General features: G+C 38.9%; 1 protein-coding gene across 1 annotated transcript in view; it reads left to right on the top strand.

Annotated features, from left to right (window-relative positions):
• ZNF804B (zinc finger protein 804B) overlaps positions 1–16480 on the top strand; it is a 517429-nt gene that overhangs the window by 180650 nt on the left and 320299 nt on the right. The gene's annotated exons all lie outside the window — the stretch shown is intronic.

Here is a 16480-nt window from a genome sequence, read left to right as displayed (position 1 = left end):
AATTCTGGTGCCTGCAAGTCAAACTCATTATGTAGCTGAAGAAACCAATAAATTTTTGCATACTTTGCGGTTATTAGTTAAAATTATATGCCATATACATGATTGCTTAGAGAGAAGGGAGTTTTTTTTTTTTTTTTTTTTTTAAGCTGTGTTTTGTATCATAGCATTCATCACTTTCTTCCAATTTTGGAAACAAGATAGAAACTTTCTGTATAAATTGCATAAATATCAGGGTTGTAAAATTTTTTAGCTTTAGTATTGCAGTAGAACATGGAACAGAGTTATTTCTGAAAATGTGAATCTTGCCAGGCAAATACGTTTTCGTATGGCTATAAAACCTGAAGCAATAACATACAACTGGTCTCTTCCTTCTCTTATTTTTTCTTCCTTCCCTTCCTCTCCTCCTCCCCCTTATTTTCCTTCCTCATTTCTGCCCTCTTCTCATCTTTCTTCCACAAAGCAATAATAGTCCAAAGCCTTTGCTGCTTTCAATGAAAATAGATCTTTAAGCAATATAATTCAGTAGTACATTGCATACTTTTCTTATAGACTCCTCTAGATCAAAGGAGATTAAAAACTTTATATCCCTGCTGCTGCTAAGTCGCTTCAGTCGTGTCTGACTCTGTGTGACCCCATAGACGGCAGCCCACCAGGCTCCCCCGTCCCTGGGATTCTCCAGGCAAGAACACTGGAGTGGGTTGCCATTTCCTTCTCCAATGCATGAAAGCGAAAAGTGAAAGGGAAGTCGCTCAGTCATGTCCAACTCTTCGCGACCCCATGGGCTGCAGCCCACCAGGCTCACCTTATAGTAAACCAACAAGTTCTGAAATTTCGTTTTGTAATTTTATAGATCTAATATTAATTTGTTTTTCTCTAATATCTAACTTTTAATGGTATAAAATTATTTAAAGTTTTATTTCTTATCCATATCTTTAACAAAAGTGTACAAAGTAAGTGGGGCTTGGGAATCCTTCTCACTGCCTGTTCTTATAAATGAAGTTTTATTGGAACTAGCCATGTCTATTTCTTTATCTGTTGCTCCTGGCTGTCACCCTCCCTCTGGTGGCTCAGACAGTAAGTAATCTGTCTGAAATACAGGAGACCAGGGTTTGACCCCTGGATCAGGAAGATCCCCTGGAGTAGGGAATGGCAACCCACTCCAACATTCTTGTCTGGAGTGGACAGAGGAGTCTGGTGGGCTACAGTCTATGGGGTCTCAAAGAGTCAGACATGACTGACTAACACTGGCTGTTTTCACACTACAATGAAGGAGTTGAAAGGTTGCAACAGTTACTCTCTGGCGCTAAAAACCTGAAATATTTACTGTCTATCCCTTTACAGCCAAAGTTTACCAACTACTGCACTAAAGCATACATTTCATTTGATATTTTGACCTTGTAGTCAAAGACTGAATAGTCACATATCATTAGTTTGGAAGGCTGCTGCTTCATAATATATAATTCACCATTTAGACATTTATTTATTTATTCAACCTTTCTTAAGCATTTCCTGTGGGCTAGGTATTTTTCCATGTGATGAGAAGACAAAACCTGATAAGATAGCCCTTGATGATATGGAGATATACAGTTACAAATTTTAGTATAATGTGCCAACCTCTAGTAGAGACCTTCATTCTGCCACTCTTACTCACTTTGTGGGCATACTGTGAAAGTTATATGTGTCCCTCCACCTTTCCAGTTCTTCTAATTAGTAATTCTCTGAAGAGGGAAGCAGTGCCTTTAAATTCTGAAATCACTCTTCTGCAAACCTTTTATGATATGCAGAGAATTTTCATAAATTATAGGCCACATAGCTATAAGAACAGTATTATTGGTTTTACTAGAATAATTATTCTATCTTTTGGATTTGCCTCCTTATCTATTCTTTTCATGCATATTTTTAGAATTAAACTCAAGATGCATGTCCTTCTTCCTTTTTTGAACATTACCTTTTTATTTTTCTTTAAACAGAAACTTTTGTGTTGCTCCAGAATTTTCTTCTAGCAGCATGTACTTTTCGAGGACATACTTGCTTGGCATTAATTAAAGGGATACTCTGGGGGCCCAGACTGGAAGACATGAAGCAGAACATTCTCTCTGTAACTCGTTGTAGCTCTTACCTCTTTCCTAGTTCATCAGAGCTATGGATGGAGAGCTGCAGGTGTGTGTGTGTTTTTTTTTTTTTTTTAAGAAGGTCAAACGTGCTGAACAGATACAAGTATAGGATGAGGCATCAATATTTCCTTATCCTGCATCTGCTGGAATCATTCAATCATCACATGTTTACTGAAAAGCTATTACATGTCCACTAAGGTACTAAGTGATGACACAAGCCTGAAACTTCAGTAAAAAATGGATTCTGAATTGTCATTTTCCTCCATCTTTCAATCATTCATATGCAACAAATATGTCCCAGTCTCTCCTCCCTTTTCCCCTTTTAAAATGTCTTCTCTTTTGAAATTGTTTCCAGTTTATCCAGACAAAGTTAATTGTTCCAATCTCTGTTAAAATAGCCCGTTATTCATCTCTTGTAGCAATACCTAATATTTTTTGTGAATTGTGTATTTACTTGTCAGACTCTATTCCTAATTGTAGCTTTCAGAGGTCAGGAGATGTGTTTCACTCATTTTTTCCTCTAGATTCCAACATAGTTCCTGCCTGGCATAGCATCAGTGCTTAATAGATACTAATAATAGAGTATGATTTTAAAAAATCCCCCCTTCATTATCAGTTTTTCATAAGCACACATTCAACCAGAAAACATAACATTCCTTTGAGAAATAGAAGACGGTTCTGATCTAAAAGATTACTTTTAGGTCAACATTTAATCATCTTTAGAATTTATTGTCACTTCAAATATTTTGTTAGAATTGATAATGTCAACAATATTTGGAGACTGCTGAGTCTGAAATAATTCAGAATTCTAATACTTCTATAATTCTTCTTCCTTGTAGTATGCTGCTGCTGCTAAGTTGCTTCAGTCGTGTCCAACTCTGTGCGACCCCATAGACGGCAGCCCACCAGGCTCCCCTGTCCCTGGGATTCTCCAGGCAAGAACACTGGAGTGGGTTGCCATTTCCTTTTCCAATGCATGAAAGTGAAAAGTCAAAGTCAAGTCGCTCAGTCGTGTTCCACTCTTTGCAACCCCACGGACTGCAGGCTACCAGGCTCCTCTGTCCATGGGATTTTCCAGGCAAGAGTACTGGAGTGGGTTGCCATTGCCTTCTCCTTCCTAGTAGTATACCTAACAAAAAGGGAAGCTGTGTTGGGAAAAGGTGACATATTTGAGTCAATATAGTGTTATGAGTGATAATTAGACTTGCAGATTGAATTTCAACAACTTCTAGGCTAACAAGGCCTTATTATGGGCTATGAAACTATGTTACTATACTTATTTCATATTTTTTAGGAGGCAAATTTTCATATCTTCCAAAGCCAAAGCCTGGCGTATAGATGTCCCCCAGAGATTAATGCAATTATTTATTGACTGTTGAACTAACTATTGGTATTTTAATGCTTTTCTCCTGAAGAAAATTCAGCCACCCTTTACACCCACAATAACTGTTTCTCACATACGCCACTTTTAAGCATTCATTGAAATCATGTGGAGGGTTTTTTTTCTGTACATTCTATAATCCATCATGTCTTCTAAGCAGTGTAAGGGGATCTTTAGGGAGGAAACCTGTATCTTTGTGAATAAAGTATCGTGCATGATACATAATGCCAAATTGGTTCAATTCAGAGCTTATAAGCTCTGAATTAACAGGAAATATTTTGTTTTGAAATAATAGAAATTAAAACTCACAAGAAAGCAGGTCAATTACGGTAAATTTCTTTGTATATCTTTTTCTTTTCAAACTTGGAAGTTAATATGTTTTGATCAAAAACCAACATACATCAGTAAAACCTACAAACCCATTTAATTGTGATTTTTAATTTCTTAGCAGTCAGTGTTCTCTTCTAGAGCACTTTGAAATGGATTTTTTTTTCTTTTGTAAGAAAAAATGTTATTGAGTCAAAGCTATAGCATGCAGATATGCTGTTAACAGGAAACTTCAAAGTAAATAATTTTAACAGACTTTCATTCTGTAGTGACATATTCTCTTGATCTTGGTAGAAAATGTTTATTTTATTGATTATTTATGATGCCCTGATAAAATTCAGTGTTAATTTTAGGATCCAGCTTTTCTTTGTAATTGATTTAATGATCAGTGGTTTCCCTTTTCATCTATCCTTTGCTTATTTGAAGGAAAAAAAACTACAGACAGTGCATATAGGACTTTATAAAACACCTAGTCTTTGTATTGAATAAACAGGACTCACAAGATGCCATTATGACATTGACATGACTATTCATTTTTGCTCTTCCCAAGTGGCGCTAGTGGTAAAGAACCCTCCTGCCAATGCAGATGACTTAAGAGACATGGGTTTGATCATTGAGAAGATCCCCTGGAAAAGGAAATGGCAACCTGTTCCACTATTCTTGCCTGGAGAATCCCAAGGACAGAGAGGCTGGTGGGGTACAGTCCATAGGGTCGCACAGAGTTGGACACAACTGAAGTGACAGCACAGCACAGCCCAACACATTCTTTTAATCTCCACAACCCTTCTCTCTTTTCTTTTTTTTTTTTTTTTAGTGAAGCAATAAAGTATTTATTAAGAGGAAAAAGCATGCAGTATATGTGGATAGACATATGGGATAGAAAGAAGTCCCTGAGTTGTACCCTTATGGCAGTTTGAGTTACTTTTATGGGGCATTTCTTTGAGGTTTCTTTTGGCCAATCATTTTAATTTGCCCGGTTCAGGTCCATATTTGCTATATCTCAGGAACCTCCGATGTGCATGCACACATTTCTTAGCCAAGATGGATTCTACCAAAAAGGTGTATGGGTAGAACATCCCTTGGCATCACTCCCCTTTTGACCTCCAAGGAGCTTTTCTGCATATGCATGGTTAGGCAGGTCTCCTGACTTCAAAGATGAGAACTATGTGTTCCGGGCAAGGCCCACCATCCTCTCTTAATTGTCCTGCTATTCTTGTCTTAGAATTTCAGTCCACAGGGGACGAATCTCCAATTGATTCATGCTGGGGGGCAGAGAGTAAGGTGGCATCTACCTTCAGCCTCAAATCCTCCCTGAGAAACATAAACCCCCAAAAAACTTTATTGGGAAGATGAAAGGCAGAGATCTATCTTCTGTAACTTCTTCAGCCTGACGAGGGGCTATCTAGTTGGGGTCATTGAGCTCTGGTCCTGTCTCATTAAAGGGGCCCCCGGGTGACTTCTGTTGTTATTGCAACAGGATCTGTTGTGGGGAGTGACTGGAGTCCCTGCATCACCTTTGCCCTGTGATGTTCTAGAGAAAACACTAATTAGATTAGAGAAGGAGCTAAAGATCAGTAAAAGACTATTATCCTTTTGTTGCTAAGGGGAGGGTGAGGCAAGAGGCATTACAATTTCCTTCAGTAGGAAAATGAATGCTAATGTTCTCTATATTAATGTTCTGAGCCTTGGGTCTCTGGTAGAAGACCCTTTTCCACCAGAAACTTGGCTAAAATTCCTTATGAGATGGACAAAGGTAATCATCAGAAGATCTTTAGAGATCCTTCCTGGTTTAGAATGCGGGGTTTCAGGGCTGTTTCTTAATTGACCTCTTCTGGGTATGTAAAAATAATAAGTATAAGCATATAATAATACTTATTTTGTACATATATAAGTATGTATCATATATAAATAAAATGTTATAATATTTAAAATACTCTTTCCCTCATGTGTGCTCTCATAGATACAAAACAGTCTCCCATGCAGAGCCCCTTTAGCTGTAATTCCCAGAATAGCACTGAGGCTCTCTCTCTCTCTCTTTTTTTTTTTCATGTGTTTGTTCTTGAGTATATTTCCATGTGCTATACAGAAGGTCATTGTTGGTTATCTATTTTATATAGGGTGTTGTTGTTGTTGTTCATTCGCCAAGTCTTGGACTCTTTGTAACCTCTTGGACTGTAGCATGCTAGGCCTCCCTGTACTTCACCATCTCCCAGAGTTTGCCCTAGTACATGTCCATTGAATCCGTGGTGTCTTCCAACCATCTCTTTATATAAAGTAGTGTGTACCTATTAATCCCAAACTCCTAGTTTATCCCTCCTCCACCTTTCCACTTTGGAAACTATAAGATTGTTTTCTATGTTTGTGAGTCTATCTCTGTTTTGTAAATACGTTTATTCATATATGTATGTATGTATATATATATATAAAGATTAAATATATAAGTGATATCATATGATATTTGTTTTTCTCTTTCTGGCTGGGGCTCTTGGATGACCAGCCATCTTCCACGTTTTCTCTGCTCCATTGAATCCAGGATCTGGCTTTGAAATCCTGTTGTAGCTTTCATGTAATCCTCTTCGTCAGGACTAAAGGTGTTTTGACATAAGTTTTCATTTCTTCAGCATTCGTATTTAGACCACAGAAAATCACAAACATCCATTTATCCACCTTAAAAGGGAATTTATTCCCAGGCACCAACTCACCTTGGCTCCCCTGCCAGAGTAAACTCACTGCCATCATTCCTACTACTACAGGTATCATGGGCACGAACTTGAAGATGGAACACCAAGTCCTCCCAACTACAGGAGAACTATCGCAAATTCTTCAAGAAGCCTCCTTAAAGTTACCCATACTAAGCTTTAGATGAAAGAAGTACAAATGACATTATAGCTTACCAAGGGAGGATGGGACTTGCCATTCTTTCTCCAATAATCTGCCTTATAAAACTCTCCCTAGCCTCTTTCAGATTATAGACCTGTGTTCTCAACCCTGGGGATTACACTGGGGTTGAGCACCACTGCTCAGTCCCTGATTAACTCAAGTATCATCTGGATCAACAGCATCCACATTACTGGAAGCTTCAGTTCAGTCACTCAGTCATCTCTGACTCTCTGTGACCCCATGGATTGCAGCACACAAGGCTTCCCTGCCCACCACCAACGCCCAGAGCCTCCTTAAACTCATGTCCATCACATCAGTGATGCCATCTAATCATCTCATCTTCTGTCATCCCCTTCTCCTCCTGCTTTTAATCTTTCCCAGCATCAAGGTCTTTTCCAATGAACCATTTCTTCATATCAGATGCCCAAAATATTGGAGTTTCAACTTTAGCATCAGTCTCTCCAATGAATGTACAGGACTGAATTCCTTTAGGATGAACTGGTTGGCTCTCCTTGCAGTCCAAGGGACTCTCAAGAGTCTTCTCCAACACCACAGTTCAAAAACATCAGTTCTTCTGTATTCAGCTTTCTTTCTAGTTCAACTCTCACATTCATACATGACTACTGGAAACATCATAGCTTGACTAGACAGACCTTTGTCAGCAAAGTAATGTCTCTTTTTTTTATTATGCTGTCTAAGTTGGTCATAGCTTTTCTTCCAAGGAGTAAGCGTCTTTTAATTTCATTGCTGCAGTCATCACCTGCAGTGATTTTGAAGCCCCCCAAAATGAATTCTTTCAGTTCCCATTGTTTCCCTATCTATTTGCCATGAAGTGATGGGACCAGGTGCCATGATCTTAATTTATTGAATGTTGAGTTTTAAGCCAGTTTTTTTTCACTCTCTTCGTTTACTTTCATCAAGAGGCTCTACAGTTCCTCTTAAATTTCTGCCAATGTGGTGGCATTTACATATCTGAGGTTATTGATATTTCTCTCAGCAGTCTTAACTCCAGCTTGATTCCACCTTAATTACAATCTTCATCCAGCCCAGCATTTCACCTGATGTATATAAGTTAAATAAGCATATAAGTTAAATAAGCAGGGTGACAGTATACAGCCTTGATGTACTCCTTTCCCGATTTGGAACCAGTCTGTTGTTCCATGTCTGGTTATAACTGTTGCTTCTTGACCTGCATACAGATTTCTCAGGAGGCAGGTCATGTGATCAGGTATTTATCTAAGAATTTTCCACAGTATTATCTTGCTTTTCCTATGATCCAATGGATGTTGGAAATTTGATCTCTGGTTCTCTGCCTTTTCTAAATCCAGCTTGAACATCTGGAAGTGCATGGTTCATGTACTGTTGAAGCCTGGCTTAGAGAATTTTGAACATTACTTTGCTAACGTGTGAGATGAGTGCAATTGTGTGGTAGATTGAACATTCTTTGGCATTACCTTTCTTTGGGATTGGAATGAAAACTGACCTTTTCCAGTCCTGTGGCCATTGCTGAGATTTCCATATTTGCTGGCGTATTGAGTGTAGCACTTTAACAGCATCATCTTTTAGAATTTGAAATAGCTCAACTGGAATTCTACCACTTCCACTAGCTTTGTTCATAGTGATGCTTCCTAAGGCCCACTTGACTTCATATTCCAGGATGTGTGGCTCTAGGTGAGTGATCACACCATCATGGTCATCTGGGTCATGATCTTTTTTGTACCTGGTAGCTTTTTTGTAACTGGAAGCTTATTAAAAATGAAATAGCTCAGGCCCCACATGGGACCTATGAACCAAATTCCACACTTAGCAAGCTCCCTAAGTGATGTGCATCCATATCAGTATTTGAGAATCATGCTGTTTTAAACTAGTGGTGCTCAAACTTTAGTAGATATCCTAATTAACTGAAGAGCTTGTTAAAACACAGAATGCTAGCTCTCACCTCCAGAATTTCTTATTCAATATATCTGGAATTAGTCTGAGAATCTGTACTTCTAACCAAGTTCCCAGGTGATATAGTCCAGGAATTACACTTTGAGAACCACTGTGTTAGTCCTTACTCTATCTGATACTACAGTATGGTCATGTGGTATTATCACGCACATGAATTGTGCTCTGCATTGACATGTGCGTATGAATATAGAATACACACCTAATTTCAGATTTAGTATTGAAAATGCAATACATCACATAATTTTTATGTTTATTACATGTTGAAATGCTATTAAATCTATTGAGTCCAATAAAATATATTATTAAATTATTTTCACCTTTGTTGTTTTTATTATTTTTAATGTGACTACTGGAAACTTTCAAATTGCATGTATGGCTTTACCTTATATTCCTATTGACCAGCATTTTTTATTTTGATCTCTATCTGACTGAGGGATTCCTGAGGGATTTCTGAAACTGATTCTTGGTCACTTCCTTTACAGATTTATTATTTGGCAATGTATCTTTGGTATGTCATAACTAACAAATCTTGGCAACTTAGGGAAAGTTACAATTTTAACATTTTGGGTTATATGTCTAATAGCCTGTTGGTTCTTATTAAAACCTATGAGTGTTCTGTTGTGTCTGACTCTTTGAGACCCCATGGGCTGTAGCCTGCCAGATTCCTCTGTCCGTGAGATTCTCCAGGCCAGAATACTAGAGTGGGTTGCTATTTCCTCCTCCAGGGGATCTTTCTAACCTAGGAACTGATCCCACGTCACCTATGTCTCCTATATTGTCAAGTGGATTCTTTACCACTGCACCACCTGGGAAGCCCAAGAAACATAGGGTGATGGGGGTTTAGTCTCTAAGTCATGTCCAAGTCATTGTAATGACTATAACCCCAGGGACTGCTAGGTTCCTCTGTGATTTCCCAGGTAAGATTACTGGAGTATTTTGCCATTTCCTTCTCCAGGGTATCTTCCCGACCCAGAGATCAAACGCAGGTCTCCTGCATTGCATGTGGATTCTATACTGAATGGGCCACCTGAGAAGCCCAAAGGCTATTATTGTCTGCTTTTTTCAAAGGAGAATCCTAAGAAACAACATACTGAATTTCCTCTTCCAGCAAGTGAAATCCAAGGATAGGTTTTCTGACTTTCAAGTCTATTCTTTTCTACCTCACTGTACAGCCTCTACTCTGGAACAGCAATGTGAGAAAATTTGTTCTTTTGAGTTAGTTAGAGACGGTCTGCTCAGCTTGTACAAATTGAAATCTATAAGAATTTTACATAGGAGTAAATACTGTCTGTTGGCAGCTTATTTTTGAATAAGCCATCATTCCTTCTTAATGGAGCAGTGTAATTTTCATGCTGCACATCTTAGTACTTTTAAATGTATTGCCTCTCAAATTGCTTTTTGTTGATTGGCCAGTTCAGTGCTGTTCTTAGACTCAGATACCATTAGATATGTTGTATCATTTTTTAGTTATTATTTAATTATAGTACATTCTCTGAAACTGGACGCTATTTAGCTGTTTCTTCTATATATGTGACAGACTTCTGAGTAGTCCTTTTTCTCTTAGACTTCTTGAGTGGTTCAGACACAAGTAATGATGCAAAGCATTGGTTGGGTCAATGGAAAGTATCCTTGACTATTACATTCCAAGTCAGCCATGTGGAAATAAATGACTCAAGCTATTTGATGTACCTCTGTGTGGTGATAATCACGATGGTATGATCACTTACCTAGAGCCAGACATCCTGGAATGTGAAGTCAAGTGGGAAGCATCACCACAACAAAGCTAGTGGAGGTGATGGAATTCCAGTTGAGCTATTTCAAATCCTAAAAGATGATGCTGTGAAAGTGCTGCACTCAATATGCCAGCAAATTTGGAAAACTCAGCAGTGGCCATAGGACTGGAAAAGGCCAGTTTTCATTCCAATCCAAAAGAAAGGCAAAGCCAAAGAATGTTCAGACTAATGCCCAATTTCACTCACATCATACACTACCAAAGTAATGCTCAAAATTCCCCAAGCCAGGCTTCAACAGTACATGAACCATGCACTTCCAGATGTTCAAGCTGGATTTAGAAAAGGCAGAGGAACCAAAGATTAAATTGCCAACATCTGCTGGGATCATCAAAAAAGCAAGAGAGTTCAGGAAAAACATCCGCTTCTGCTTTCTTGATTATAACAAAGCCTCTGACTGTGTGGATCACAACAAACTGTGAAAAGTTCTTAAAGAGATGGGAATACCAGACCACCTGACCTGCCTCCTGAGAAAGCTGTATGCAGGTCAAGAAGCAACAGTTAGAACTGGACTTCCAAATGAGAAAGGAGTACATCAAGGCTGTATATTGTCACCTTGCTTATTTAATTTATATGAAGAGTACATCATAAGAAATGCTGGACTGGATGAAGCACAAGCTGTAATCAAGATTGCTGGGAAAATAACCTCAGATATTCAGATGACACCATAGTTATAGCAGAAAGCAAAAAAGAACTAAAGAGCCTCTTGATGAAAGTGAAAGAAGAGAGTGAAAACTAAGATCATGGCATCTGGTCCCATCATTTCATGGCAAATAGATGGGAAAACAGTGACAGATTTTATTTTGGGGGCTCCAAAATCACTCCAGATGGTGACTGCAGCCATGAAATTAATAGGTGCTTGCCCCTTGGAAGAAAAGTTATGACCAACCTAGACAGCATATTAAAAATCAGAGACATTACTTTGCCAACAAAGGCCCATAGCTTTAGTCAAAGCTATGGTTTTTCCAGTAGTCAGGTATGGATGTGAGAATTGAACTATAAAGAAAGCTGAGCACTGATGCTTTTCAACTGTGGTATTGTAGAAGACTCTTGAGAGTCCCTTGTGCTGCAAGGAGATCCAACCAGTCCATCTGAAAGGAAATCAGTCCAGAATATTCATTGGAAGGACTGTTGCTGAAGCTGGAACTCCAATACTTTGGCCACCTGATGCAAAGAACTGACTCATTAGAAAAGACCCTGATGCTGGGAAAGATCGCAGGTGGGAGGAGAAAGGGATGACAGAGGATAAAATGGTTGGATGCCATCACCGATGTGATTGACATGAGTTTGAGTAAACCCAGGGAAGCTTGGCAAGCTGCAGTCCATGGGGTCGCAATGAGTCAGACATGACTAAGTGACTGAACTGAACTGTATGTTGTTTTCTTTAATAAGTAGACAGTATCTTTCTCTTCTAAATTCCAATAACCTTTTTAATAATTATAAGTATAGCACTTACAGTTTTATTGAAGTTGTCTACTGCATGTTCATCCCTCTGATTAGAAGATGATTTTCTTAAGGACATGGGTGAAATATGTCTGTATGTGTGTGTGTGTGTGTGTGTATACACACACACATTATATATGTATATGTGTATGTGTTTGTATAAATACATATGCATTCAGTGAATGGTTTGCCTTGAAATTAACCCAATGTTGAAATGGTTTTTAAATCTATCAGAGAAATCCTTTCCCTTCATTCATAGTTTTCACTTGACTGTCTAAATGAGTACCAAGAGTTACAGTTTTATCACGTTAAACTTTCCATTTTGCAGACATCAGAATATCTCTATTTTACGCTATTCTCCCAAATCTCCGAAACGAGTCGCCAGTCCAGGTTCAATGCACGATACTGGATGCTTGGGGCTGGTGCACTGGGACGACCCAGAGGGAAGGTATGGGGAGGGAGGAGGGCGGAGGATTCAGGATGGGGAACACAGGTATACCTGTGGCGGATTCATTTCAATATTTGGCAAAACTAATACAATATTGTAAAGTTTAAAAAAAAAAAAAAAAAAAGAATTGGAGGGGGCACATGCAACTAAAAAGAACCATATGCTGTAACTAAAGATCCTGAGTGCTGCAACTGAATCCCGGCACAGCCAAGTTTAAAAAGAAAAGAAAGAAATAAGCAGCATAGAAAGAATTTGAATTCAAAGGATGGAATTTTGGGGGGTGTTGGGATCATTTTGTATCCTCTCAGTGTTGGTGGTTAAAAGAATCTATGTCTGTGTACAGGTTAATGTAACTGTGCACCCAAAATGGTGAATTTTGCTGTATATAAATTTTGAAAAGGAAAATAAATGAATAGAAACATGAATCATTATCAATCTACAATAAAAAAAAGAATATCTCTATTTTAAACATTCTATAGTCTGTAGTAGAGGTTTAAAGGTATATGGATGAATGACTAACATTTTTCCAAAAATATTGGGAATCAGATTTTTATTGTTGTTGTTCTTCAGTTGCCCAGTTGTGTCCGACTCTTTGCGACCCCATGGAAAGAGGGGTCACACTAGGCCTCCTTGTGATCCTCTTCTCCTGCCCTCTTCTTTTCCCATCATCAGGGACTTTTCCAATGAGTCATCTGTTTGCATCAGATGACCAAAATATTGGAATTTCAGCTTCAACATCAGTCTTTCCAGTGAATATTCAGGATTGATATCCCTTATGATTGACTGGTTTGATCTCCTTGCTTGCTGTCCAAGGAACTTTCAGGAGTCTTCTCCAGCACCAGAGTTTGAAGAAATCAATTCTTCAGTGCTCTGCCTTCTTTATGATCCAACTCTCATAACTGTACCTAACCACTGGGAAGACCATAGCCTTGACTTATGTGGACATTTGTTAGCAGAGTAATGTCTCTGCTTTTCAACAGACTGTCTAAGTTTATCATCGCTTTCCTGCCAAGAAGCAATTGTCTTCTGCTTTCATGTCTGCATCTGCAGTGATTTTGGAGCCCAAGAGAGGAAATCTGTCACTATTTCCAGCCTTCTCCCTTCTATTTGCCATGCAGTAATGGGGCCAGATGCTATGATATTAGTTTTTTAAATATTTAGTCCTAAACTGGCTCTTTTACTCTCCTCCTTCACCCTCATCAAGAGGCTCTTTAGTTCCTCTTTACTTTCTGCCATTTGAGTGGCATTATCTGCATAAAGAAAGCTGAGCACCAAAGAATTGATGCTTTTGAACTGTGTTGGAGAAGACTCTTGAGAGTCCCTAGAATTGCAAGGAGATAAACCAGTCAGTTCTAAAGGAAATCAGTCCTGAATATTCACTGGAAGGACTGATGCTGAAGCTGAAGCTCCAATACTTTGGCCACCTGATGCACAGAACTGACTCATTAGAAAAGACCTTGATGCTGGGAAAGATTGAAGGCAGGAGGAGAAGGGGATGACAGAGGTTGAGATGGTTGGATGGCATTAATGACTTGATGGACACAAGTTTGAGCAAGCTCTGGGTGTTGTTGATGGGCAGGGAAGCCTGGAATATTTCAATCCATGGGGTTGCAAAGAGTCAGACATGACTGAGCAACTGAACTGACTGATCCACATATTTGACGTTGTTGATGTTTCTCCTTCCTATCTTGATTCCAACTTGTAATTCATCCAGTCTAGCATTTCTCATGATGTGCTTAGCATATAAGTTAAACAAACAGGGTGACAGCAGACTCCTTTCTCCATTTTGAGCCAATCGGTGGCTCCATATAGAGTTCTAACTGTTGTTTCTTGACCTGCATATGGGTTTTCAGGAAACAGATAAGATTGTATGGTATTAACATCTCTCTAATAGCTTTCCACTCTAAAGGAGATCAGTCCTGGGTGTTCTTTGGAAGGAATGATGCTAAAGCTGAAACTCCAGTACTTTGGCCACCTCATGCGAACAGTTGACTCATTGGAAAAGACTCTGATGCTGGGAGGGATTGGAGGAAGGAGGAGAAGGGGACGACAGAGAATCAGATGGCTGGATGGCATCACTGACTCGAAGGACATGAGTCTGAGTGAACTCTGGGAGTTGGTGATGGACAGAGAGGCCTGGTGTGCTGCGATTCATGGGTCGCAAAGAGTCGGACACGATTGAGCGACTGAACTGAACTAAACTGAATAGCTTTCCACAGTTTGTCAGGATACACACAGTCAAAGGTTTTATAGCATAGTCGATGAAACAGAGATAAATGTTTTTGAAATTCCCTTGCTTTTCTATAATCCAGAGAACATTGGCAATTTGATTTCTCGTTCCTCTTCCTTTTTTAAACCCAGCTTGGACATCTGGAAGTTCTTGGTTCATATAATGCTGAAGCCTAGCATGCAAGATTTTAAGCATGACTTTACTAGCATGGGAGATAAGTGTAACTGTCTGATGGTTAGCACACTCTTTGGTACTACCTTTCTTGGGAATTGGGTATGAGGACTGATGTTTTCCAGTCCTTTGGCCATTGCTGGGTTTTCCAGATTTGCTGACATAATGAATGCAAAATCTTGATGGCATCATACTTTAGCAATTTGAATAGTTCTGCTGGAATTTCACCACATCTGCTAGCTTTATATTGGTATGCAAAACCATTAAACATTTGTGTTTCTATCAAGAAAAAAATCCACCATCTCACTCATTTTATAAAGAAGTTAATTTTTAAAGGATGTAATCCTTTAAAATAGATCAATGGAACAAAATAGAAAGCCCAAAGGTAAATCCATGCACATATGGACACCTTATCTTTGACAAAGGAGGCAAGAATATACAATGGATTAAAGACAATCTCTTTAACAAGTGGTGCTGGGAAAACTGGTCAACCACTTGCAAAAGAATGAAACTAGAACACTTTCTAATACCATACACAAAAATAAACTCAAAACGGACTAAAGATCTAAATGTAAGACCAGAAACTATAAAACTCCTAGAAGAGAACATAGGCAAAACACTCTCCGACAGACATCACAGCAGGATCCTCTATGACCCACATCCCAGAATATTAGAAATAAAAGCAAAAATAAACAAATGGGACCTAATTAAACTTACAAGCTTCTGCACAACAAAGGAAACTATAAGCAAGGTGAAAAGACAGCCTTCAGAATGGGAGAAAATAATAGCAAATGAAGCAACTGACAAACAACTAATCTCAAAAATATACAAGCAACTCCTACAGCTCAACTCCAGAAAACTAAATGACCCAATCAAAAAATGGGCCAAAGAACTAAATAGACATTTCTCCAAAGAAGACATACAGATGGCTAACAAACACATGAAAAGATGCTCAACATCACTCATTATCAGAGAAATGCAAATCAAAACCACTATTTCACGCCAGTCAGAATGGCTGCAATCCAAAAATCTATAAGAAATAAATGCTGGAGAGGGTGTGGAGAAAAGGGAACCCTCTTACACTGTTGGTGGGAATGCAAACTAGTACAGCCACTATGGAGAACAGTGTGGAGATTCCTTAAAAAACTGCTTTATGATCCAGCAATCCCACTGCTGGGCATACACAACGAGGAAACCAGAATTGAAAGAGACACGTGTACCCCAATGTTCATCGCAGCACTGTGTATAATAGCCAGGACATGGAAGCAACCTAGATGCCCATCAGCAGATGAATGGATAAGAAAGCTGTGGTACATATACACAAGGGAATATTACTCAGCCATTAAAAAGAATGCATTTGAGTCAGTTCTAATGAGGTGGATGAAACTGGAGCCTATTATACAGAGTGAAGTAAGCCAGAAAGAAAAACACCAATACAGTATACTAACGCATATATATGGAATTTAGAAAGATGGTAACAATAACCCTGTGTACGAGACAGCAAAAGAGACACTGATGTATAGATCAGTCTTTTGGACTCTGTGGGAGAGGGAGAGGGTGGGATGATTTGGGAGAATGGCATTGAAACATGTATAATATCATAAATGAAACAAGTTGCCACGATACTGGATGCCGGTGCACTGGGATGACCCAGAGGGATGGTATGGGGAGGGAGGAGGGAGGAGGGTTCAGGATGGGGAACACATGTATACTTGTGGCAGATTCATTTTGATATATGGCAAAACC

The sequence above is a fragment of the Bos grunniens genome, chromosome 4 (assembly GCF_055505025.1).
Source record: "Bos grunniens cultivar Pamir isolate PY7600 chromosome 4, Bosgru_T2T1.0, whole genome shotgun sequence".
Classification (NCBI taxonomy): Eukaryota; Metazoa; Chordata; class Mammalia; order Artiodactyla; family Bovidae; genus Bos; species Bos grunniens.
This window is presented reverse-complemented; position numbering and strand designations above follow the sequence as displayed.